The 24,426-nt window shown below is 35.6% G+C and overlaps 1 long non-coding RNA gene across 1 annotated transcript; it reads left to right on the top strand.

Moving 5' to 3' along the window:
• The first annotated feature begins 3,141 nt into the window (after positions 1-3,141).
• LOC136263570 (uncharacterized) lies at positions 3,142-4,144 on the top strand. The gene is made up of 2 exons (XR_010704705.1): positions 3,142-3,834; positions 3,902-4,144. It is a non-coding gene; the product is annotated as an uncharacterized lncRNA (long non-coding RNA).
• Positions 4,145-24,426: the final 20,282 nt, after the last annotated feature.

Below are 24,426 nucleotides of genomic sequence, written 5' to 3'. Positions count from 1 at the left end.
TCTGTATACATTAGCAAACGTGTGAGTGTTGTGTGTGTAGCGTGTTCTCTGTGTGTGTATGTGTGTGTGTATCACTGCATGTGGCAAAAGAGAGGGATTGTCCCATTACTATAGGGTGCACAGCACAATCTTAAATTATTGACAGTATGCGACATTTCTTGCCTGGTGTGTGGTAGAGGAAATACTCTACCACACCATAAAATTACAATAAAGTGACAATTACTTACATTGATGGCTTAAGCAATGAAAGATACTATGTAGACTGCTGGATATTATTTTTTACACAACCTGTTACAAATAATGTATGTTCTATTAGAGTATTTATACTTGAACTTGTTCTGTTTGCATCGACCTCATGGTAACTAATCTATTAGTAAATGTACTGAACAATATTTTCGTGCAAAAATTCTAATCAACTAGCCATAGTTGTAACTGACCATAACCTTCTCAAACAGAAACAACATTGTGGACATTGCCATGTTTCCTGTGTTCTATACACATATAGCTATAATCAGCAAAGTGATGTTAAAAGTTCTACATCCTGAGTGTCAATTAATCTTTGCACGGTTAGTTACTTAAACCATTTTAACTATTGTGTTCCAATCTTTAGTGGTTTTGATGGAGAAGTCAATCACACATGCCAAGTCAGTGAGTCATATTGTTACCACCTAATATTTTATTCCTTAAGTAAAACAGTCAGGTGCTAATGTGAAAGATCATGAAAGGAAGTGCCTAGCTAATCATTATGTGTAATTTCAGATGTATGTTGTGAATTAAGGGTGGCCAGGTCACTTAAAGTTGCAATCTGTAGGTGCTAGCTGAAATCTTCAGTTGTTGTGATCATCATGAAACCATGATGTGATTTGTAGCTATTTACGACTGAAGTTCACTGAAATTATGAGTGCTGTATCACACATGTTAATAATGTAGTCATGGATTTTTCTCCTTTCTGTGCCTTTCCAAACATACTTAATATAAACAGGCTGTAGGATCAGGTGTCCTACAACTTGTGCTGTAAAGCCTTAATAAATTACAGTTATCCCTTATCCTGAATAGACAATTGTTTTATACTTTGGATGCTTGTAAAGTAGACATTTAGATAGTAGTTCAATGTAATGTGTATTCTATGATGGTATCTTTAAAAAGTGACCTCAGTAGAGAGGTGTACACTGATCACAGGTGTACACTGATCACAGGTGTACACTGATCACAGGAGTACAAAGTGTATAGTGTAATAATGTACTTATGACTTACTGAACTCTACATGAAAATTTTGGTCTAGCTAGTAGCTGTTATCAGTGATAATCAGATTTGTGTACAGTAACATCCTGTAAAGATAATGCTAAGGAAAACTGTGGCTAAATCCTGAAGCAATGGGATGCATTGATTAACACACACATCTTTAAATACTGCCATTCTCTACACTTGATAGTTAGTTTGCATCATATACACATTCTGGCTTTTATGTCAGTTCTTGTGTCATTCAGAAAAGAAAATCTATGCACAATGATTGTTCCAATAAAACAACGCACCATACACAATGGACAATTTTTACCATGAAAGCAAACCAGCAAGATACTTTACTACCAAACATATGACTACTGGAGAGTTTAACCTTTCAGTCAGCAGAAAAGTTGCTAGCTAAACAAATGCAAACACATGCAGTGTAACAGAGCCAGTTGCAAAGTATCCTTTAGTAGGTTAGTTTGACATAAATGTCTGTATGTAAGTCTTTTTACCTTAACCATAAAATTAATTATGATTTCATTCTAACACTGTAAAAATTGATGTGTCCTGTGGACACCAAATGTCCCAATATGGACACCATTATCACCGGTGGTGTCCATAGTATTGGGACATTTCGGTGTCCTGTTGACACCTCAGTTTTTACAGTGAACAGATAGCTACAAGTTCTATAGTTCAGGTACTATAATAATCTACATAACTACACTTGTGGTGGGAAAATGAGAATCATTTTAAATTATGGTACGTATATGCTAGTACATCCCATTAATATGAATGTAGTCATAGTTACCATTTGAAATCATGGACTATGGAAATGACCACATCCCACTTCCTTGTGTCATCCTCAACAAGTAGTTGTTTTACACAAATTATCACAATGCTCTTATTCACTTCCATGTAGGAGTCACTCACTGACTACAGAACACCATCATACAAACATATGTATCTAAAGGTCTCAATTGCGCCGTATATAATTAATTGTCACAAACAATAACTGATGTAATTGAGTTATGGTGCAATGTAAATAACGTTTGCTTCTTTCATGTTGTTTGTTGTGCAGCAGGCAAGGCCAGAAGAAACATCATATGCAAATCACTGCCATTAGCTACAATAGTGTGATTGTCAGTTGTTCACTGGTTGAACAGCTGGCACTCAGGAGATGTGGCTTTATGTATGTTTACATGTTACACATGTAACTATGATGTCAGTTTATGTAATAATGCTACTCAACTGAGTATCTGGATGACTCATCTCAGGAGGATTTTGCTTGGGGGGGTAGAAGTGACTGCACAGTGTGTAAAGCACACTCTGCAAAATACGAAGCGTAAGCTTTCTGGGGCCATGCCCTCCCTTTTCCTTTACCCCCAGCAATTTGAGCTGAAATTTTTATTCACAGTTCACATACTATATTGAGTAGGTAATAGAATAACTATATAAGGTATTGGCTATGTTCAAGCACAAACATTGTAAAATATTTAAACATAGATCATGGTACTGTTGATGTGAAGTGTGCAGGAGCATGATTTTCTTCTCCAGTAAGTTTTATTAATTAAGGTGTGGATAGAGTCATAACTCAATTTAGAACAGGTATTTTAGTTGTTTAAACTGATAAACTGTGTTTTGTAATTATATTACATTTGACTATTTTATTAGAGTATCTCAATGTAGAGGGACTCTAACCCACCTAGTTTCTCATGTTTCTCTTGTGTTATGCCTATATGGGTAGCTATCAAATTTGTTATATTATATACGGTCATAAACTGTATCAAAAATGTTTGAATTCTGTCTAAGGCGCTATGTTAAATGAGCAACACTATAAAAAATAATTTCTGAAAGAGGGGTGGGGTGGGGGAGGGGGAGGTACTGGTCCCTACACTCAAATTTTGTAATGTCCACATTCGCAAGTTCGTAATAAATATATCATTCCCTCAATTGTGCATGCCAGGCACACGCACACACACACACACACACACACACACACACACACACACACACACACACACACACACACACACACACACACACACACACACACACACACACAAACATACTACATGCCCTATACAGATCTCTTCACATTTTATCTCATAGTGTACATGGAAATATCATTAAATGTATAATTATGACTACTTGTGACATGTTGAGTATAGTGGAAGCCATTTAGTGATAACCTTATGCCATCAAAGTCCACATCAAGGGGGCTAAACAGGACAGAGTAGGGTGGTGATATTATATTAAGTCCACATCAAGGGGGCTTAACAGGACATGTCGACAGAGGGTGATGATAATATTTCAATTGTGGAAATGACTTCACCACAAATGTGTGTACACATTTGTCCGAGAGTTTAGAATTTCATATTCTCAGGAAATCACAATATCTCATTAATAAATTAATTTTTTTTCTATTCACACAGGTTCTGTCTTTGCCTGGACGTCTTTCTCACCATTCCAAGTTAGACAACAATGCTCTACTCACTAAGTTTGCCACCAACTTGAAAGCTGTTTGTATCAAGACAATTGAGAGCGCCTCATGATCAAAGATTCAGCTATATACATCTGCTATTTGCATCAATGGAGTGAATGGCCCGGGTAAGGGAATACCAGCCCCAACTACTGTATCATGAATTTACTTGTTGTTATTATCATCCCTTGTTAGAGTTGAAAGGAAGAATTTATTAGAATAGTTTTGAATTCTTGGACAAGCTGGCTGAGAACTTGGACAAGAAGCAGAAGGAATGACAAGGTCAAAGGGCAGTACTTTATAACTTTGTAACTTATTTTACTAGTGTACGATAATAGTTTGCTTTTAGTGTCTGTATATATGTGTACAGTTGAATGATGAGCAAGAAATTATATGCTACAACTGTTGTTTGCAAAATGATGATCATTTGTTAACTCATTGTACAACATTCGGAAGATGTAGTTAAGTAATTGGCTACATGTGACACATGTAGAGTGATTTGTATGGAGACCACTTCAGCTAGAGGATGTGCCACGGCAACTAACTAATGATGCTGCAGTAAAGAGGTATATCCAATTCAGTCAAAATGAGTTTGGTGTAGTAACTAGTTAATGATTCTGTTAAATCACTACCACATTATACCAAACATCAGTGGTAAGTATAAACAATTGTGCAACTAACCACTCACATAATACCTTTGAGCTCATCTCCTTCACCACGTGCACGTTGATGTAACTTTTAAAGCTGTTACTCTAATCTTAATAACTACCCAAATAGCTTTCTGAAATAACATATGTGTATTGTTATAAGTGCAACCATACATGTTAGCTTGAATGACTCCTAGGCATTACACAGTAATAAACATGTTGTGGTGTACTAGTAGTTAGCAGTGTTAACTGCATTCATATGGTGCCAAAGTTGCGTACCTACTGTATCTAATACATTCTTGTAACTTTGGTTGAAAGATTCTAAACATAACAACATGTTTATGTTCGTGTCCAAGACAACTGGAATGCTGGTAGGTAGATGCATGTCATGCAATATTGTTAAGATGGCTTACGTAGATATATATATATTATCCTAACTCAATTGTCTGCATGGCAGTGGTATAAACTGGTGTAAACAATTGTGTAACAAAACCGTCAGCACATACACAGACACAAATTATGTCTGCAAATAATTTACAACTTGCATCAATGAAAACTGTATGGAGTGTAGTGGATGGACACACTGACTATCCTTACTCAATTATCTGGATGAAAGGGAAACAATTGTTCTTGATGAATAAGTACAAAGAAGGAGAGTGCGTGGAGGTCCCATCTGGCCAACATGATCAATGTCCACTTTATAAGTTCCTTTTTCTATGTAAATACCAGATTGTTGATATTTCAGTTATAGCTTTGTAACTTAGCAGTAGACAATCAGAATTATGATTCACTTTAAAATCATGATGTGTATTTACAAAATATCCCATCACTAAGGATGTAGCCATAGTTACCAGCTGAAATCATAGAATAGTATAGATAGTACATCCCACTTCCTTTTTATTATCCTGTGTACACTGGAATATTCTAGATTGTCATAACACTTTCACGCAGTATAGCAGTATACGTATGTACAATTGAGTAATTATTATTTCACAGTGGAGTCTGTCCTCAAAGCCCTGACCTATATTATAGTAGTATAGTATTTACAATGATGATAGGAGGAATATTGTTGTCGTGCACATGTGTTGTTGCAGTTCCTGAGAAAGTGTTTACCTATAGATTGTTTCGGTGGATGAGTAATATTTTGTGAGCTATCCAACTTCTCATTCTGGAAATCTAGTTATAATATTACAATAGTTGAATTTGTGTATATGTGAGTTGTTGATGGTCCAGAATACATGCACTGCACATGATTTTTTTTACAAACTCTTGTACTGATGATGTGATAGTGATGATGATATCAGTGTTATTCTAATGAACAGGAAGTAAATGCCATCTTATAGTAATAACTATATGTGTGTGTGTGTGTGTGTGTGTGTGTGTGAGCGTGCGCGCGCGCGTGTGTGTGTGTGTGCAATATGTAATGACAATTAACGAAAGATATACATACTAATAATTAATACTACGACTAGTTTGAAAACTTATACCATTGATGGTGACACACCATTTACATAATACTGTGGCTCTATTTCCCTACTGGTTGAGGTCTTGACTATACCCTATAATATGTAGCAATATAACTCTAGCTACAGGTATCATAGTAACATCTGGACTATATACATTATAGAGTCAACAACTGGTCCCATAAAATTATTTACAGTGTTATCTGATGTTACATGTGATGTTTCCTGTCTGGTGCGTGGTAGGGGGAAACAAAGTGTAAGTTCAACACGGTTATAATGAATATTGTTTCATGATGATTGCACCTTGTCATCTGTGTAGGACTTGATTAACGTGTAGATAATTATAGATATTAAAACAAATTTGCTTTGCTAATAATTGTATGTTCTATTAGGTTGTACTTCAATTTGTTGCTTTGTTTAGTAATTGAATGCTTACACATTTGTATGTATCAAGCACACAAGGATATTTGGTGTAATTAATACGAGTGATAAGCTTTTGAATTTCAAACATGCATACACAACCAGCTATAGTTGCAATTAGCTATGAACTGTGTTACAATTTTAAAGTATATGTCATGTCATATCATGTCATGAGTTCCAAATGTACTGGAGACTCACAGTAGGAAATTCAACAAAGATAAAGGTAATGTATATACGTAAGACTAGTATTTTTATTGCCTTTTTACTGAATCATCAATGGTTTCAGTGGTGTAGTACAAATTTTACAACACGACACAACAACCAGGTACATGCTGATGTGTGAGATTGTGGAAGGAATTGCATAACTAATTTCATAGCTTCTAAAATGTATTTGTTTTCCAATAGTTGCGTTTTAAGTGTACTGACTGGATCATGCATGGCATGTAACTATATACTATTGTAAAACTGTGTGCTAAAGTTGACAAATTCAACAAATTAGCATAAACCTGTCAACTTATAATTTTGTCAAATCTTTGATATGTACTGTTAAAAAAAGAATGTTTAGATTATAATTTCATTTTTTATCAATATTTAATTGTCAAAACTGATGAAGTGTGGATTAGTTCAACAACGTTTCCTTCTGTTATATTATAGAGTATAGCCTACAGCATTATAGAGCTATCAAGTGCCAAGTTGGAAATCTACCTGTTAGATGTTGGAGGGCTGCACTACTATACAGACACAATTATGGTATACCTAACTTCTACTACTCATAGATACAATAACATACCTATGATCTTCACAAGTATGTAGAATCAGTTCTGTTTGAATACTTTCTCATTGTTGATATGTAAGTCACTAAATTATCTAACACAGGTGCCCTGTTGAATTATTCAGTAATTACATATAATAGTAACACATCCCATTGTGCTAAGAGATCATAGTTACCAGTTGAAACCATAGTATATTGCAGTCAGTATGTACATCCCACATCCTTGTATCATCCTTGTATACAGGAACTTGTGCTCCTTTTTCATACATAGAACACCACAACTTTCATTACAAGTACACTCATGTACTGTTGTATTTATAATTCACCATATCATGCAGCCAAACCTGAGTTGGATATATGTATGTAAAGAGATGGCCAGCCCTAGCTATATGCAGTGAATACTGTGGTCAATCTCATGCTAAGAATAATAATCTCAGGACAGAATGTAGGGGAATATTGTTATGGTGTTGTTGCAGTTTCTTAATAATTGTTAGTGGGGTAATTTATGAACCCCTGCATGCATGGGTATACTGAACTATAGAAATGTCATGATTCGATCACCAACAACCTCACAGATCATAAGAAGTTGCCCAAGTCTACACCTTAGTGTGACACCTAATTTCAACATCTTCTCAATAAGAAATTATTTTGCTGGTTTCTTTAAACTGTAAATCACACCATATCCTTTAGACTAGTTCTTCGTAAACACACAGAGTGACCTATACACAACTAAATTTTATTAACAAAAGCTCATGCTAATTATTGGAGTCAAGACTGAGATTCTTGCCAAGAAATTACACATGTAGCTAGTGTATGGCACATGAAAAACACTGCTAGTGTAATATATGTATATCAAAATAGAGCTGGAACTGGATGAAAGGAATATACATACATAATTACATTGTAGTCTGGAAATATCTCCAATGGAAACTCATCACATGATACAGCCCTGTCTATCTGACATCAGTTTTTTTAGCAAAATTGTCCTTGAGAATACACACAATATTAAAGACAGATTTAACATGTGTGACCAGATCTGTGAAAATGGTTCTTATAATAGTCTTACCAAATTTGACTAATCATAACCCTTTAGTTTTTTAACTTGTTGTTTAAAATTTCACCACGCAATGATGGTATGCTAAGGATATAATGCGACCAAATTTCAAGCTAGTGTCTTATTCACGAGTCAAGTTATAGGTTGCCAGGTACATGCAATTGGAAAAGCTATAAGACCCCATCGTGACAGATCCAGTCACATAGTAAAATCACAGATTTAACAAAATAAACTATATCCAAATTATTCACTGGTGGTGTATGCTCATCCCATTGCTTAGCATATAACCATATATGGTTACCATTTGAAGCCATGGGATAACAGACAACAATGTATACATCCCACTTCCTTGTATCATCCTATAGTTACTGCTGTGTCTCATTTCCTCCAAACATAGCATGAGGAATGTCCAGCGGAAACACTCACAATGAATAGTCCAAATGAAAAATTGAAGCATTGTTATAATCAATTACAGGATGGCTAATGTACGTAGTCTCAATACATTCTATACATTTGTCAATACTACTGTGCATGCACAGTAGGGACTTTACCACAAAATAATCCAAAAGTAGTTTTTAAACACCACCAGCATTCTCATTGATTACCATCATCATACATATTAGTCAGTACTGAAATGAATTATTTTTATGTACAGACCGACATACGTACGTACATAACACACAGTATAGGAAATCATTTGTTTTGCAAAGCACAGGTACATACTAAGTGTACATGCAGTAATTTGGACATTTTAAATTATGGTATATATATACTAATGCATCCCATTGATGTTGTGACCATTTGAAATGGAAATGGTCACATCCTATTTCTCATTTTCAACTGGAACAAATTATCATATGTAAGCTATTAAATCAACTCTTGTCATTCAATGATTCTATGTAGGGTTTCTTGAGACCAGAATCATGGTTAAGCACCAAATATCCCAAGGTCGCAATGTAATCTAGATGCTGCATAGCTATTGAATCATGGTATTTGAGAGTGATGGCTACATGACAACATACTGAGATTTCTGGTTTATATACCATGAAAGTTTTGGATTGTGTCAACAATTACTGTACTAGTTGGACCCTTTTATTTTCCAATCACTGACTAAAACATAAAGCAAAGTTATTAGTAGGGTTCATTCATAATTTTCAGCATTTTCACATGCTGGTGTACAGAGAGTACTCTTTTTACCTACCCCCTCCCTCCTACCCAAAAGCATATGCATACTATAAAATGTTGGCACTATACTGTATATGAACAAACAGCATTTTTTTGGTTTTCCTCACTCTGATTTGTCAGAATGTAGACAGAATGTTGATTACATTTATAGCCTTGTGTACGCTACTTGGCTGCGTAGCCAGCTCCTGAAGTAGTCAATTACACTCCAGCTACAACTCAGCTTACACCAAATACTAATACTAAAATTCTTCATATTGTAGTGCTACTAAAACCAACATTTAAAGAAAGCATACAGGTGAATTTACCCCCTCCCCCTATCGTACTTTCTGTACCCTTACGAAAATACTGAAAATAATGGATTATCCCTTACGCAAAATAATGTCAAACTGCATGCAGTAATGAACTTTGATTTTTATGCCATTTTTACTTTGTACCACACCTCACCAGGTCATATTACATGATGTCCTTTGTGGGGCTTGTAGCTAATAGCAACTGTTACTAGATAAATTTTTGAAATTCAATAGCTTATCACACTCCTTGTATATAACTTTGTGCAGATATGTTATACAGCTAGATCAGTTACATGGTTAATGTAAACAGTGATATTTTACAATAATTTGAAGTGTAAACACTCTAATAAAACATACACTGTCATTGTCTCAAATACATCCCACTGGAGAGAGAAATAAAACTGTTTATACAGGGAGTAAAAACTTTTATATCTGAACTGTTGAATGGAAAAACATCCAGATCATGCACTGATTACTTAGCCACTAGCCAGTATAAAATAGCTGCGTATGTTTGTATCTCTCTGATTACACAGCATTATTTGCAATTGTACATGTGTAATGGATATCCCCATGTTATTTCCTCTACCACACACCATACAGGAAACATCACATTATCCCAGCTGTTGTGGCTCCTTTGGTACATGCCTAGATTACATGTTGCTGGGGATCAAGTTGCCAGATGGGTTTGGGATTTCAGAAATTCTGACTCCATGGCCACAAGCTTTGTTTAGTCTTTACACAGGTCCCTAATAGGACAGATTGGCTGTTATTAGATAATCCTGTAGTCAGTGGGGTCCATATCAAACTTTTTTCTTAAAATAGTAACTAACACAGCCTGGATTAGAGTAGGTTAGTTAATACAAGAGGAATGAATACAATAGTCAATACTTTACTGTAAACCAGCTGCATAATTACACCATGCATAATTGCATGTATATGATACAGCAGTGTTGGGACAGTTACTTTTTAAATGTAACTCATTACATATTATTTACAACTGAACTATTTAGTTACAGTTACATATTACCCATATAGCTGTCACGTGTGAAACTGCCACTTTATCACTTGGTATGATTGCATTGTTGGACAATGTGCAAATCTTGGTTATAAGCAAGAAGCTGGTCAATAAACTTCATTCAGTAGGCATCGTTACTTCGTAGTGCCTAGGCGTTACTCAGTGGATTACTAATGAGATTAGTAACTTTGTCACTTAAAGTAATAATATTACATAATATTAGACTTGTTACAGTAACTTCATTACTTAGGTAATGCGTTACATTTGCAAGTAAAGTAACTTGAGTCATATTACCTGTTTTTACAGCATATTTCGTTATATTACTTCATTACCACAAAAGTAATAATTATTATGTAACGCGTTACCCCCAACACTGAGTCAATGATACATAATTATTATATCAATGGTGTAAGTTTTCAGAGCTGTTAAGATGGTATCATATTGTCAGAAAACACAATGGTGTTAATTGTTACTAATAGGACACAATATATTTAGTGGCTTGTGAATACCAGGAGTACAGCTTTAACTGCCATTACCATTACCATTTAAGGCTACTGTAGCTATATATATATATATATATATATATAGTACTTTAGTCTGAGGTATTGAGCTCAGGATTTATGCTGTAATCACCAACATTTTTGACTACACCATTGTTTACTTCCTGTACAATACCATCATCATCATTATTAGAACAACATTGATATCATCATCATTAACACTGTGTAAACATCATCAGTAGCTATAACAGCCTATATTACAAGAGCTTAGTTCTTGATCATATATGGTCAAGATAAGAGAATGTATTACAAACACATGCATGGAAACATTTTAACATAACACGCTTGATGAACATATAGAGATTTCTGCTTTTACCTATAGTGCAAAAGTTATCTACCATCATAGTATGCAGTGCAATAAAAATCAGTGTTGACAAGTGGTTTTTTAATATGCATTGATTTTTCTATGTACTTTTACATTGGCCTGATTTTTACACTGGCATGTAGGAGTCACTGACTACAGAACGTCATTAATAATCAAAAAAAGAAAGAAAATAAAAATAAAATAAATTCACAATGTAAACCTATAGATATTATATATACAGCGTGTTCTCTTTAACTTATTGCATAGCCCCACATCATTGACTAACAATAGTGTATGTATGTCATTAAGCTGAATTGTGGTGCAATGTAAATAACTTTCATGTTGTTAAACCTCATGCAACAGATGAGGAAGAAACATCACATGCGTATATAAGTATGAAAATGTACATAGAAAGCAAATCATCTTGTACTGAATATTCTACACTACACTCATACACACATACACTTGAGGTTAGACGAGATACGTATAAGTACATGTTCTACAACTACTCAACCAATGTACTGAATACAATTGCAACTCTAAATAGTTGTGTGTAGGTACATAAGTGGCACATCCTCCAGCCAAAGTCTCCATACAAATTATTCTACACATCTCACCAATTACTTAATTAACTACAACTTTTGAATGCTGTATAACCAGTTAATAAATAAATGACCATGCCATTTTACAATGGACAGCCGTAGCTTGTCACTCATATAATAATCATATGATTACCTACGTATTACTTCTTGTTTCATCATTCAATGGTACATCAAATGCTACAAAGCATGCCCTAAATTTCTTTGTGCCCTAGCAAAATAGGTTACAATGTCTCTATAGTTTTCCCCTTTGACCTAGTCATTCCTTTTGCTTCTTATCCAAGTTCTCAGCCAGCTTGTCCAAGAATTCAAATGTATTCAAATAATTCTTCCTTTCAACTCTAAGAGATGAACACAGCATGTCAATCCATGTTACAATAGTTGGGGTGGGAACCTTACCCATTCATTCTTTTGGCTAAATCTTTGGTCATGAAGGCATTCTCAACTGTCTTGATACCAAAAGCTTCTAAGTTGGTGGCAAACTTAACAAGTGCATGGAACATTGTTAGTCTAACTTCTCACAGTGAGCATGATAGAAGTTAAGTGGATTTATTAATCATACATATAATTACATATGATTTTCTGAGAATATAAAATGAATTCTAAACTCTCAGTCTCAGACAAGTGTGTTTTGTGGTGAAGTCACTTCACGATTAAAATAATATCGCCCCCATCCTCTTTAGCCCCCCTGATGTGTACTTTGATATAGTGGTTAAGGTTATCATTAAATGGTTTCCACTACACTTAACATGTCATAATCAGTCACATAATTTAGTGGTCCATGCACACTTTGAGCAAAATGAGAGTATACATTCAGTGTATATACATAATTCTAATTTGTAAAGGGAATGTAGCACTTTGTGCATGTACAATTGAGGAACATGCTGTGTTCTCATAGAAACAATCAGTGCATGGTATTAACTGGCACCAAGTCATCTACTAATACAGCCTTGTAACTTGGAAGGTTGCACTGTACGAACATGACTATACTGCCTTCTATGACTACAAATAATTAAAGCTTAATTGACAGCTGGAATGTAGTGGATGGATGTAAGATGCATAGACTAAGTGGCTCAGTTTACATGAAAGACAATATATAACTACATACTTGAACAATAAACACAATCATGCAGAGAAGGAGAGAGGATCACATCTGGTGAACATGATCAATGTCCACATTAAGTTCTTTTTTTTGTTTTGTAATAATATACCAGAATGTTGCTATTATGTACTACTACCACAGATGTTATGACATAAGTGGTACATACAATGGTTACTCAAACTAACTTGTAAGATTCAAGGCTGTATAGACAACATGGTATAAAGATTGGGGAATATTATTGTTGCAGTTCCTGAGAAATGTATAGTGGCTACATAATGAAGTTAGGTTAGGTAATCCTAAGGCTGTAGCACATGTTGCTGTCAGACCTTCAGTGCTGGTCACTGTAAAGTGCTAATAATAATAATAATAAAATAATAATAATATTGTTTTTGTGGAATAACTATTTGTGGATGGGAAATTTTTTTTTGTGAGCTATCTAACATCTTGTTCTGGAAACAGATAGCTATAATATTGCAATAATTGAATGTATAATATACATGGTTGAGTGAACTGTTGGTGTTCCAGAAACAGCTATACTGTGCATGAATTTTCTATTCAAACTCTTACAAATACATAGTGTGACTGGTTTGAAAACTTACCACCACTGATGGTGACTCACCATTATTTTTGCGTTGTGTATGCTTTGGTATGCAGCACTATTTCCCTGCTGGTTAAAGTGTATGAGGTCTTCACTATGTCCTATAATATGTAGTGATATGCGCTATACTCTATCACTTGTAAACTGAACCAAGTATACAAAAAAATTCAAACATCTGGATCACATTCTACAGTCTAACTGGTGTATTTTATGTAGCTGGTCTAATAAAAATTATTCACACTACAATTTCATTAGATAATGACAATCATGCTGCATGTGATGTTTCCTGTGTGGTAGAGGGCATAATTTAAATCTACTACAGCATAATTATGACAAATGTTGCTCATGGCAATTGCACTTATGTCATCCGTGTGAGGCTTAAATTATTCACCAAAGAGGTAATGTATTTCTTTTACGTATATAATTTTGTTTTACTAATAATGGTGTATGTTTTATTAGAGTGTTTGTGCTTAAAAACTAGGTATTCTGTGATCATTGGTAATCAGTAAGTGAACGTTTCTACATTTGTATCAAACACACAAAGTTATCTAAATATAAACGATAGGCTTTTGAATTTGAACGAATGCAATTAGCCATGAATCCCATTATAATAAAGTTAAGATATTCTTATTGTCTTCTAGCGATTTCAGTGGAGTAACCCAATAGTGACACATCTATAGGGGCAGTACTACAAACGGTGCATTGCTGAGCCAGCTATAACAATATACATGTTTTACTTAGCACAAAGTTTAAATTAATTATTGTGGGAGCCAGTACATAGCTAATTACCTTCACTGTTCTACTTGATAGGTCTCTCAGATGTTAAAGTTGACGAATTTGATGAATCAGCATAAGTCCATCAACTTTTAATTTGTCATACTGTTTAAAAAAGGGGTGGTGGTTTACATGTGCATGGTATGCCTCATGTGTAATATAAATATACATGGATTTCTTTTGAAAATAATGTAGATCATGTGTACTTATTTCTACAGGTGAGTTGACAACCCCCTCTTGAAAAACTTCAGTACAATGAATTTTAGTAGCCCTAAACTTTATAGTGATTGAAATCTATGACCAGGCTGTAGGACCTGGTGTCCTACTGCACTTGTGCTGTAAAGCCATTATAAAATAATAAAATGTTACCAAGTTCATCCTTTTCAGTATATATTTTCAAAATATTTCCTTGGGTTGGGCATGCCCCCAGACCCCTTATAGCTCAGTCCCCCCACCCCCTTACAGCCAGCATAGTATATAGTGTTATGTCACCCAGTTGGAAATCTATCTGCCTTAAGCCTTGGTTTTGCAACTGCTACCACTCATAGTTACAATAACACAGTTCCTTCTAAGAGCATTCATAGGTAGCTATGTACCTATATTAGGTGATTCTGTTACACTTTCTCATTGTTGATATTTCAGTTACTAAATTATCTAACACAACTATACAGGTGCTCCTGTTGAATTATTCAGTAACTATAACAATGACACACCCAATTGTGCTAAGGAGTCATAGTTACTAGTTGAAATCACAGCTAGAATATTGTAGTCAGTATGTACATCCCACATCCTTGTATCATCCTTGTACACAGGAACTTGTGCTGCCTTTTTCATACATAGAACACCACAACTTTCATTACAAGTAGCTACATTCATGTATACTACTGTATTTATAATTCACCATATCATGATATTACACAGTGAAACCTGTAAAATTACTATGCAAGTGAATACTGAGTTAGTCGATCTCATGCTAAGAATAATCACAGGATAGAATATAGGGGAATATCGTCATGGTATTGTTGCAATTTCAGAGAAAGTGTAATACGTTAAATAAATGTTTGTGGGGTGATTTATGAACCTCTACATGGGTATACTGAACTATGGAATTAATGTCATGACACAGTGGTTTATATATCTTGACCATATATGATCAAGAAATAACCTCTTGTAATATAAGCTGTTGAAGCTACTGATGATGTTTACACAGTGTTAATGATGATGATATCAGTGTTGTACTAATGATGACGATGGTATTGTACAGGAAGTAAACAGTGGTGTGGTCAAACCAGGGCTAGAAAGCTGGTGATAACAGCATTAAACTCGACCATATATAGCTATGGTAGCCTTAATTGGTATAGTGTGGTATAATGACAGCTGAAGCCAGTCTGGTATTCATGAAGGTTTGAATGTATTATCTAGTACTACGTATGTGTGACTGTTGACTGTAATATGTTTTATAACAATATGATACCATCATTCATAGCTTAACAGTTCTGAAAACTTACACCACTGACAATATGCTTTATTCATGCAAAATTATGCATGGTATAATATTTCCTAACTGATTTATAAGGTAAGGTATGACTCTATCTCATTCGTTTACTACCCATGCACTTTATAAGCCAGGCTGTGTTAGTTTATTCATAATCAGTTACAGTGAATATCTCCCTGTGGTCACTTATTATGGTGTACATACTACGGTGCTACAATTCTAAGAAAGAAAATTAAAGTTTGGCAATTATGTACATGCGTATAGAGGTCTAACTGGCATACTGCGTTTGACTTCCTATTCACAACACAACGTCATTTTCTAATGACAGTCAATCTGTATCTGTCAATACTATCCCACTAGGGATCTGTGGAAAGGTGCAAGCCTATTTATACAGGTATAGTCATAATTATATATAAATTCTGTAAAATCCATATAAATCCCAGTGGTGACTTATAGTGATCTCCAGCTAGACATGTGCCAAAGGAGCCACAACAGCTGTGATCATGTGATGTTTTCTGTATGGTGTGTGGTAGAGGAAATAACAAAGGATATCCATTACATAATTACAAACTAGTAATGTTTGAGAGAGACACAAACATATGCAACTACTTTTAAATGTAAAATATGTACTAAGTAATATCGATTTAGTGCATGATCTGGGATTTTCTTTCCATTTAATACTTAAAATTTTTACTCCCTGTATTAACAGGTTTATTGCCCCTCTGTAGTGGGATGGTATTTTGAGACAATGACATTGTATATTTTATTAGAGTGTTTGCACTACAAAGTACTGAGTTAAAATGTCACTGTTCTCATTGGCCATGTAACTGTAACAAAGCTGCACAAAGTTATCTGATACAAGGGTGTGATAAGCTATTGAATTTCAAAAACTTATTGAGCAACAGTTGCAATTATCTACAAGCCCCACAAAGGACATCATGTAATATGACCTAGTGAGGTGTGGTACAAGTAAGAATGACATCATGCAGTTTGACATTATTTATGTAAGGGGTAATCCAAAGAATACAGAGATTATAGGGGGGCCCGGGAGAAGGTAAATTTACACGTATGACCTGGCTAGCCTATGCAGCCAAGTAGTGTACACAAGCTATAAACAATGTCATGTCTACATTCTGATAAATAGAGCTAGGGACGTTTGTTTGATTGTGTTTAACCATGACTTGGGTATCAAGAAACCCTACATAGAATTATTGTTTCAAGAGTCACACAGTCATTAGTTATATGTACGTATAATTCCTGTTGAATATGGCACAAGGAAATGAGATGTGGTCATTTCAAATAATAACTATGGCCATAATATCAATGGGATGTATTAGCATACACTGTAATTGAAAATGCTGAATAGCTAACTCCCACATCACTTGGATATACATTATAGTGCCTGTATGTGCTTTACAAAACAAATGAGCTCTTACAGTGTGAAAAGGCCTTTATAAGTTCTTCATTATAAATCAACACCTCTGCATTAACACCTCCACATGAAAATGTCAACACCTCCACATTAATGCAAGAACTGCCCCTACTTCTTGCATTAATGCATAGGCACTGACATTTTCAATGTGTGTAGCTAGGCTAACTGGTTGTACAGGGGTAAGAATGTGGCACACACTTATTGTAATCATCCTTAGCTACAGGCATGACTTCATGTTGTAATAGCCACACCAGGTGTTGTAATTAGGCCACTTAATAGCCACCAATCATGAGATGTACGCATAGGATCTTTGTAATGTCACTGTGAGGAAATCGGTCCTTCCTAGGTTGTTTTTGATGTTTCCTATGGCATGTCTTAAACAATTTCTTATTGAATGGTATAGGTTAATGTAGTATATTTGGAAGGTACAGAGTTCTAATTTAATGGCATCTTCCTGACCTAACCTCTAAGTCTGTAATCACTGTGCCTAAATCATAATCTAAATTTGGAACAGTGATGTAAAATTAGGTGTTTGATAATTAGAACAATGAGGTTGTGCATGTGCATTAATTGTTATAAACAGACATTTTGTTACAAGCCGGGGGGGGGGGGAGGGGTATGACAAGCACATGCGAATGCTAATCAAATTATGTAAAGTACCAGAGTGCTAGCAAAAAAATATTTTATAGAAATGTACTTCTGGTATATCAGGCATGAATGATTGTTGTAACCCTTCGTGGGAAGTCTGTGACTGCCATTCATCATCATTACTTTAAGTCTAGTTTCTTCTTAACAGAACCATTTACATCATCATGTATAGTCATGAAATCCACATCATTGTAAAGTACAGGTAAAATAGAATCTGAACATCACTTAATCCCTGGTGATCCCCGCCATCAATATAATGTACAGGACCTATTGGGCTCACATGAAAATATTTAATGTTTTCTGACGTAGCGAATTCTTATACTAGTACATGTGACGTATGTCGCACCCCCCTGATTACAAGCTATTTTCAACTTACAGTTGGATATTAGACGTTTAATGCTTGTTATAGTCAGTCAGTTAGTGAATCAGGATGAGTGCAGGATATTAAAACTAATAATTTTATTAGTACAATTATTATCTTCCTGTTGAATAAATTATAGTATATTTTGAGATGTAAATAATAGTTGTCTATTGGGAAATACATGTAGGGGTGGATATCCCTCTGTTAGGCCTAAAATTTTTTGTTTCCAAAAATGGTCCTAACTCTATACAGATCTAGGGTGGATGTTTGCTCATAGTTGAAGATTTTTCTGTGCAATCCTGTAGACCAAACTAACATCAGATATGCAGGCCTGTATCTCTGACAGGTTTCTCTCAGAGTTATTTCAGTCTAGTGAAGTGCCATTGTCATGAGTAGAAATCTTAAAAAGGATGATATAGCTGAGATAGAACATGATATCAAGGGAAAATAACGTCCATGGCTCAAAGTTTTGGTAAACAATATTATGACTTCAAGTTTTCCATCAGGCCCTCTTTATTTTTGTATATATAGAAGGAGTGTTGTTTAATATGTCACGATGTATGCTCATTTCTTGGTAAAAGTCCTCATACTCTCTTGAAACAAAATGGGTTGTAATATAATGTTACAACCCATTTTGGTACGTAGCTCAGGGTAGTATACAAGAGTATACTGGTACTACTACTGATACCCTGAACTTGTGAATGCATATCATTTATATGTGGGTGACTGTGTTCACAAAGTCTGGACCACAACACAAGTTTGCCATGTACCATAATAGAAGTACATGTGGGTTGTATGTTACACAATTCCTCATATCAATGTTTGTGTTTTGTGAAGGATATGGTGTGATTTCTAATTAAAGAAACCAGCGATAGTCAGAAATGGTTAAGAATGATTTTGTCTTAAGGAGTTAAGGTGTTTCTGACGTGCCATGCGTACTAATTTGTGCAATATTACACTTGTGATATTGAAGTTAGAACTCTCTATTTGTCAAATTCATAAGAGAGCTATAAATATTCTTGGCCGGTTCCATGATGTGACCTTTTGTTTGTCATACATGTACTGCTCACATCATTGACTAGTTGTGATATAGTTTTGAGTCACCAGTCTCCTCATCTCAACCATCTTGTGACATTGTTTACTAGCATAGGATGGCTTCCTTGTTTCCTCTTTTCTGAAAACTGTTCAATATATGTCCTACTTTGGAGAAATCATCAAGATTTTACTGAGGGGCTGTAAAATTTGGTCTGAAGTCTCTATCATCTCTTCAATTGTCTTAATTGGTAAATATCCTATAAATTATTTAGTTGGTCCCAAGTACAGTATTTAAACTCTTTGCCAAACTTGGATATCTACTGCTTTACCAGTAGTTTACCACTATCAGTGCATAGGCTGTATTAGTCACCAAAAGAGTTAAGAAAATGGAGCAGAGGACTATTCTGTGTTCACATTGAGCCAGTGGAGTCCCATTGTATTCCATATGGTCTTGCTGACATCAAAGCATTGCTCTTTCTGCTATGGATAGTTTTTTTTCATGTCGTTGTGTAAACATGTGCTCAAATGTCACATACATTTTAGATGGGTTTGACTTTTGTTACATCAGATTTTTATGTGATGATGACATCCCACAATTCCTTTGATGTCTCACACTAAGTGCATTGTATGTAGTGTACTGACACCTTCAGTACATGTATTCTCTGGCTGTGTTCCTTGTACAAACAGCTAGTCCACCACTGGTTAGAGTATATTTGGTGTTACGTGTTTTTGTCAAGTACTTATTCTTGTGTGAAGGATTTTCGCTTTGTAGGAGTGTTAACTAATTCTGTTCAACGAGTTCATTATGACATTTTCTTTCTTATTCCTACGTGATTTATATGGCTTGTCTTGTTTGTCCATTAAATGATTGACTGAATACCCAAAGGAGATAAGCATTGTCAGTAATTAGGTTTACAGATGCTTACTTATTAGTGTGTCACTATTTTCTGCCTTGTGAATCTTGCATCATCTTTTCATACATTGCCAAGACATCACAAGTGTCTATGGCTTGGAACTATTTGTTATGTTATGAGGTCTACTACATGGTGCATACACAGAAATGTGGACTCCGTGATGTACCTGACACGTGTACATTATTGTATGTTTGGGTCTTTTACCTTACAAAGGAATCTTTGTCTCAGTCCGATAGTCCAATGTCATAGTCCAATTTGGTCCCAGTAGGTCCGAATCTAAATGTTACTCACTGACACAATCTGTCGGTGTTGCTATTGAGTAGAGTTCTACTGTACATGTCTGATGAGATGACATGTGACCACAGAATGACCTTAATAAGTGACCTTTGTATAGCCTCATAACAACAGATGGTAACTTTTATTTTCTAATAGTTATTTTACCATGTGGTGTGTGTAGATAGTTTTCACATGGTATAGTGTATGTGTGGTGTACATGTGTTATTGCTCATAGCTACCAGGTGATTGGTGTTGCTATGGTGAGACTACCATGCCTTCAGTTATTGGATTACTGTTGTTTGCAATGTCATTGTTATTTTCATCAGGATGTTTTGAAGATATCTTGTTTACTATGTCACATACTTCTCTTGTTAGGTTTATACTAGTACCTGGTAGGGTGATGTCTAGACTGGTGGACTTGCTAGTAGTTATATTTTACTCTTCCAAGTTTTCAATACCATTACATGTTTATCATTAGATGTGCTTTGTCAAGGCAAAGGTCTATATAATTGGGTCACAGCTTCTTGACAAGCAAACAGCTTGTGCACATTACCTAGCTACACGTTATCTACCAATTCCACATGCCATCTTGTTCATGCACAAAAGTCTTGTAGCTTATCCAATTGGCATGGCATAACTTGTCTTATGACTGAGGTATCGACTTGACAGCCTATAGCTGTTGCATGGCAAAATAATGTGGCAAATTTGAAAGTAGATTGTTTAAGGCGTGGAAATTTTAACTGGGATATGATAGGTTACAATGAAACAAGCATTGGACTTCAAAAAGTGTTTGTTTTAGGCATATCCATTTACAACTTTGGTGATTGCAGGATCACCAGAGAAATTGCATCATTTCTATAGAATCGCCTCTTAGAATGTTCCAAAATTACGTAGCAACTTTTATTATATTTTAGAAGAGCCTTTCTCAATTATCAGCTGGCTTTGTTCTAAACATCCTACAGGTAGAGAGAAAGGTCATTCATATACTCTGCTTAGCCTGTTTGTCATTCCAGCTATCAGTAGCTCAGTTGTATAATATAACATGATTAGTTCTTTATACAGCCATTGTTTGGTCTGGGAATAATCTGCCATCATGTTAGTTGTAATTGTATCATGAAGCTGTGCAGTAGGTTTCTAGGAGGTTATGTCAATCCATGTGGAGAATACTTCCAAGCATTTTCTCTTGGTCTGCAGAGGTCACATGAAGGTGTGGCTGCACCCATGCAAGGCTTGTATGATCTTGTCGACTTGGTAACATCATTGTAGTTGGGATCTGTTGATCTTTGGAGGTTGTGTAGTTGGGAGTTGAAGAATACAATGTATGTCATTGCTGGAGAATCTTTTAATCTGGTTATCTAGGCTGCAGTTGTATTGTTAAACAGGTGGCTGGATTGGTCAGGTGGCTTTGTACTCAAATAACACAAATGGTTTTCTTTTAATTGGCTGGTTTAAACAAGTGACCTTAAAGTTGTTACAGAGGTGGTCAGATTACAACAGGCATTACATCATTGCTTTACAACACAGCAGATTTGATTTGGAACAAAATTTGTGTTGTTTCTCAAGTGTGTACCGACATGTACTGTGGTGTGTACAGAGGTTTCAGCGGTTTCATCACATATTGCAATTTTTGTATGAAAGGTGTAGTGTGATTGCTCATGCATGTCTGCTATCACTGGGTACCTGTGCTACCATCCCTGCCAATGAAATCGTCGTACATACAGCAGCAGCAGCAGCAGCAGCAGCAGCAGCAGCAGCAGCAGCAGCAGCAGCAGCAGCAGCAGCAGCAGCAGCAGCAGCAGCAGCAGCAGCAGCAGCAGCAGCAGCAGCAGCAGCAGCAGCAGCAGCAGCAGCAGCAGCAGCAGCAGCAGCAGCAGCAGCAGCAGCAGCAGCAACAGCAGCCTGAGGCCTGATTTGGGTAACCACCACTGTTGTAATGTCAGATAAATTGCCTATAAAAACATGCATCTGCAAGCAACCACTTGTATGAATTGCAAGAAGTTGCTGAAACAGCTGTAGATGGCTCAAGACTTCCTCCATATGTTACAGAAGACCTGACCAAATGTCAAGTGTATAAACAATTTGCCACACTTTTTAGAGTTTGTGTATTTGTTCCTCCCCCATCATATCCCCACAAAACAAGGAAACAGTAACAATTAAAAAGAAAATCAGTTGTATTGTTAACTATTAGACACTAGAACTCTGCACCTCTACATAAGGTCTAGTGAAGGCTGTGACCTGTGAGAGCTTCTGTTTGTCTGCTGAGTTATTTTGGGACATGATGTAGTCATGTCTCCATTGTGTTCCTGTTAGGATGCATTTGTTTGTAATCTTTAGACATCGTAAAACTTATCAGAGGAAAAATAGATACCTTGTAATCGGTAGGTAAATTTGCTTGGGGATATACTCCAGATATGTGGTAGAGTTAAATTTTGCCTTACTGCTTTGTCAACTTCAAGCTAATGTTTTTCCGTTGCTACAGCACTGAAAATATGTACAGCATGTTAAAATTACTATAGGAACTTGACACATGTTACCTTATCATCTCCAGGAGATGAAAGGTGGTAGTTAAGTCTTAATTACTAGGTGTAGCCTGTTGTCGATGACTACACTATAATAATCTGACTGAAGGTCAGGTTGTTGTTAATAACTTGTGGAATGTTCAACTGTAAGAGTTTGTTCCAAAACAGGTGGAAAAAATTAAATAAAGAAGGTCATGTTTTATTATAAGGAAACCAAGTGTTGATTTGAAGGTCTTTATTGCAACACAAGTGGGCTATTCCATGAAGATTACACCATTATTTCTCAACAGCGTCTTGTAGGTTTTTGTTACCAAATGAGTGACCACCTTTTAGCTTGTTTACAATTTTCTTAGCTGTTTATTGTTTGCTTCGTAACCAAATGAAGGCATAAAGGATATTTACACAGTGTCCAGGAAAAAGGGGAGTAATGTTGATATGCATTATGCAATTTAGTTTTTATTTAAAGGAAATTTCAAGGGGTGGTTCCTTATTGTTGTACCAATATGTAGACTTTGAAATTGCTTTGTAACTGTTGTAAAGAATTAGAAGTATTTCTTAGTGGATATTTGTGGTGAAGAAATTGGAACTAAATTTAGAATGTGGGTACTGTCATTAACCAATAAAATGATGTAATTGTACAAGATATTTCTAAATATGGCAAAAACTTTCTATCTCATAACCATTTGGGAATTATTATTCTAGTTTGTGTAAGGAGGGTGTGTACAGTGTGTGCGTATCGTGGTGTGTGTGTGTGTTAGTGTAGGGGTGCACCCATGGTTAGGGGTACATCCATGGTGTGTACGGCGCATTTCTTAAATTATACAGTGGAACCTTTCTAAACCAGTCTCAACTTTAACCCAAGTTTTCTTGGCCTAACTTGTAAATAATTACGCATATGGCTGCCTCATTTGGGTAATTTATTTAAAGTTGGTTTATTATAGAGGTGGCCTTTCTATTCAGGTGGCCAGGTTCTGTTTAATACAGTGCCAGTTGGTGTATGTAGATGCTTAAGAGTTTGGTACAAGGTTTCAACATACAACTCAGCACTAATAATTTGACCTGGAAGTTATAGTAGTACTGCTTCACAACCAGATCATATGGTATCCATGTTCACAGGTTTCATGTGACCAATTGATGTGTCTGGTTTCCCTGGTTTTTACCATACAATTTTACATTAAACATAATAGCCTGCAATAGTGTCATATGACACTTAATGAATTTTATGTAAATATTCTTAAAAGTGTGGTACATGTGTCA

Source organism: Dysidea avara, chromosome 8, assembly GCF_963678975.1.
Source record: "Dysidea avara chromosome 8, odDysAvar1.4, whole genome shotgun sequence".
NCBI classification, from domain to species: Eukaryota; Metazoa; Porifera; class Demospongiae; order Dictyoceratida; family Dysideidae; genus Dysidea; species Dysidea avara.
Note: the sequence above shows the minus strand (reverse complement) of the source record. Positions and strands in the feature narration are given on the sequence as shown.